This window comes from Canis lupus, chromosome X, assembly GCF_011100685.1.
Source record: "Canis lupus familiaris isolate Mischka breed German Shepherd chromosome X, alternate assembly UU_Cfam_GSD_1.0, whole genome shotgun sequence".
NCBI classification, from domain to species: domain Eukaryota; kingdom Metazoa; phylum Chordata; class Mammalia; order Carnivora; family Canidae; genus Canis; species Canis lupus.
Genome location: NC_049260.1, coordinates 77,133,613 through 77,137,587, shown reverse-complemented (window position 1 = coordinate 77,137,587; position 3,975 = coordinate 77,133,613). Strand labels below are relative to the sequence as shown.

General features: G+C 36.6%; 1 pseudogene; it reads left to right on the top strand.

Annotated features, from left to right (window-relative positions):
- The first annotated feature begins 3,426 nt into the window (after positions 1-3,426).
- LOC119868686 lies at positions 3,427-3,587 on the top strand (annotated as a pseudogene).
- Positions 3,588-3,975: the final 388 nt, after the last annotated feature.

The window sequence follows — 3,975 nt, the reverse complement described above, 5'->3', positions numbered from 1 at the left end:
ACAGTATGGAGTTTCCTCAAAAAGTTAACAGTAGAACTACCCTATGATCCAGCAATTTCACCAAGAGGTATTTATCCAAAGAATACAAAAACATTATTCAAGGGAATATATTCATCCCAATGTTTATAGCAGCATTATTTACAACAGGCAAACTATGGAAAGAGCCCAAGTGTGCATTGACTGATGAATACTTGTCAATGCACAAATATTATGAAGTACAATTTATTTACTTGTAAATAAATTTATTTATTTGTAATAGCCCAAAATTGGAAAGTACCGAAGTATCCATCAAGAGATGAATGGATAAACATTCACCATATCATGGAATACCACTTAGCAGTAGAAAGGAATATGCTATTATTACATGCAAAATCATTATGTTGAATGAATGAAGCCAGATAAAAATAAGAGTATATGCTCTGTGATATAAAAAGTATTGCAAAAAACAAAATATAGGGACAGAAAGCAGACCAGAGGTTGCTTGAGGATGCGGGTGGAAGGAGGGATAGATTACAAATGGGAAGAAAGAGACTTTCAGAAATAATGGAAATGTTTGCTATTTTCATTGTGGTCATGATTTCATAGGCTTCAATATACATAACACAGATCAAATTGCATAGTTTAGGTCTTTTTAAACTTTATACCTTTATACCTTTATAAAGCTAAATAATTACTCACACGTAGACACAGACTGAAAGGACTGGAAGTGGTGTTTTCTTCTCCTGATACTTCGTTTATTTTTTACTTTTTTTTTTTACTTTTTTTTACTTTTTTCATTATAAGTTCAATTTTTTCCTTGGTGGCCTCTTTAAAGTATCCCTCAATGAGATCTCCATTTTCTGTTAATTGAAGATGACAACATATGCTTTTGGAAGACTCTTCTTAGAGATCTCTTTGTGTTTTTAATTACTGGGCTTCTATCCAAAGCCTTGCCTCAAAATCTATAAAATCATACACATATTCCTCGAGAAACTAAATAGTTACAAACATGAACACATAAATGAGTGATAGGGATGAATGCATTAGTTTGTTATTCCTGGCTGATTCATTTTTTGGTTTTGTTTTCATATTTATTTTCTTGCCGGCCTCTTTAGGGACACTTCCATATAATACATCTATCTCTATGGTCACCTTAAAGAGTCAGAATATATTACCCACCAAGATTGACCCTCCCATGGGATGTGTGGATTCACTAAAGTAACTCAGTTCTCCTTCAATCACCTTCTGACTTGGTGACTTTTACTTTTTCCCCTGGCTATTACTTTTTCCAAAATTCTGTTCTCATTCCTCCACCTTTGCTGAAACACTCAGAAAAGGGTGCTTGTTTGTCTTCTGTCATGTTCTGATCATGGTCCCTGAATTTTATGTTTCTAGAAAGTTCTGGACTTATACCTGACCATCAGAGAAACTTCCAGGAGAGGTGTCTTAATTTGGTTCTCCTTCAACCAATCATATTGTAACCTTGTTCCCTGACCTTTACCACTTCTAGAAAGTTCTGACTTCATCTCCCTCAGAAACACCAAAGAAGGGGGCTTTATTTCAGTTCTTTCAAAAAATCTCATTCTGAACCCCAACATTGACCTTTACTTCTTTTGGAAAGTCTGTCCTCATCTCCCACCACCCCCAAAGAACCCTGGTGGGAGGCTTCCTTCAGTTCTCCTTCCACCCATTAAGTTCTAATCTCACTCTCCACCCACAGATTTTTTAAAATTGAGGCTACCTTGGGAAATCTGGGACTGGTGTATGGAAAGGTATAGTATTGATTTTCAGAAGGACCAAAAGGCCACTCATGAACTTCAATCAGCTAGCCTTTATGAATTGCCTAAGTTCACCACCTTGCATTTCCAGATCAGAATCTCCATCATCCTCTTCTTCTAGACAGAAGCTGAAAGATCATTCCAGCTCCAAAAGGTTGTAAGGGGCACAGAGCTCTCATTAAGTGTTTGCCAATTAAACATGCAGGGAATCTGATGACTTAAGTGTGAACAAATAAACAGTGATTTTGTTTAAGTTGTACGTTTGTTAATGCACACACTGGCAATGAGCACACATATATTTCCAAATCATGCCTCGTGGAGGTACTGTGGGAAGGATATAAGCATCCTGAACTGGGGACTGTGGTCTCAGCTCTACCACTAACTGGTTGTGTGAACTTGGGAAAACCGTTTCCTTACCTAGTTTCTTCACTGTGAAATGAAGTTTGAATTAGTGATTTAAGACAAAAATTTTAATTTCAATTTAATTAACATATACTGTATTATTAGTTTGAGGGAGAATTCAGTGATTCATCAGCTGCATAGAACACCCAGTGGTTCAATTGCCCTTCTAAATGCGCATCTGCCAGTTATCCCCCCACCACCCCTTCCCCCAATAAACCCTCAGTCTATTCCCTAGAGTTAAGTCTTATGGTTTGCCTCCCTGTTTTTGTCTTATTTTATTTTTCCTTCCCTTCCCCTGTGTTCATGTTTTGTTTCTTAAATTCCACAAATGAAATCATATGGTATTTATCTTTCTATGAAGGACTTATTTCACTTAGCATAGTACCCTTTGGTTTTATCCACATCATTGCAAATAGCAAGATTTCATTCTTTTTGATGGCTGAGTAATATTCCAGTGTGTGTGTGTTTAGTGGCAGAGAAAGGTGCTGGAGTTTATGTATATTATAATATATATAAAGTTAATATATATATACACATACAAAGATACGGTATCTACATTTTTATCCACTCATCTGTCAATGGATATCTAGGCTCCTTCCATATTTTGGTCAATTGTGGACATTGCTGCTATAAACATTGGGGTGCATGTGCCCCTTTGAATCACTATATCTTTCAATAAATACCTAGTAGTGCAATTGCTGGGTTGTAGGATAGCTTTGTTTTTAACTTTCTGAGGAACTTTCATATTGTTTTCCAGAGCAGCTGTACCAGTTTCTTTTACCTTGTAACCTACATTTAGAAATACATTTTATAAGGCTATATTTCCTACATGTAAAAAAAGTTTCTTAAAATAACTTTTTAAAAAGATTAATTTACAGGTACCTGGGTGGCTCAGTTGGTTAAGTATCTCAGGTCATGATCCTAGAATTCTGGGATGCAGTCCCACATCTGGCTCCCTGCTCAGTGGAGTCTGCTTCTCCCTATGCTCCTATCTCTCTCAAACAAATAAATAAAATATTTCTAAAAAGATATTTACTTTAGAGGGGCAGGAGAGAATCTCAGACTCCCCACTGAGCATGGAGCCTGATTTCAGAACCCATGAGATCAAGACCTGAGCCAAAACCAAGTCAGATGATCAACCTACTAATTCACCCAGGCACCCCTCAAAATAATCCTTACTACTACTCATGGGCAATGGACTGGTTTTTTTGTTGGTGTTGAAGATTGCTTGTTGTGACCCACAAAACTAATTTTAAGAGCCATAATGAGCTTTGCACAGTGGCAGTATCGTAGCCAATGAGGTTTATCCGAGGCGCGATTATTGCTAATTGAAAAGAGCCATAATGAAAAAAAAGAGCCATAATGGGTGGCAATTGTCACTTTGAAAAATACTGGATTGCCAAGTCTTTTTTTTTTTTGGATTGCCAAGTCTTTAAGCTTTCTCTCCACTTTCCTATAAACGAGTTTCTGTATTGGAAATATACTAAAAAAATTTAAAAACAGCCTCAATGTTACTGAGTCTCTTAGACCTTCCTCAGCTTATCACTTGTAAGTCAAATATGCTCTTATCCCCAGATGACAAGGTCTTCTAGAAAATGGCCCAGGCCAGATATATAGTAGGGGGTAGCTTGGTACTTAGCATCTCTTAACTTCAGTACCCTAATCTACCACTACCTTCACCCCTCTTATAATGTCTATTTTAAGGTCTTGTACTTTTCTTTTTTAATGTTTTTGTCCATTGAATTCAGGTAAGCATTCTTAATTTTACTTTATTGCTCACACTTAACAACATACACCTATGTACATAGATAGATGC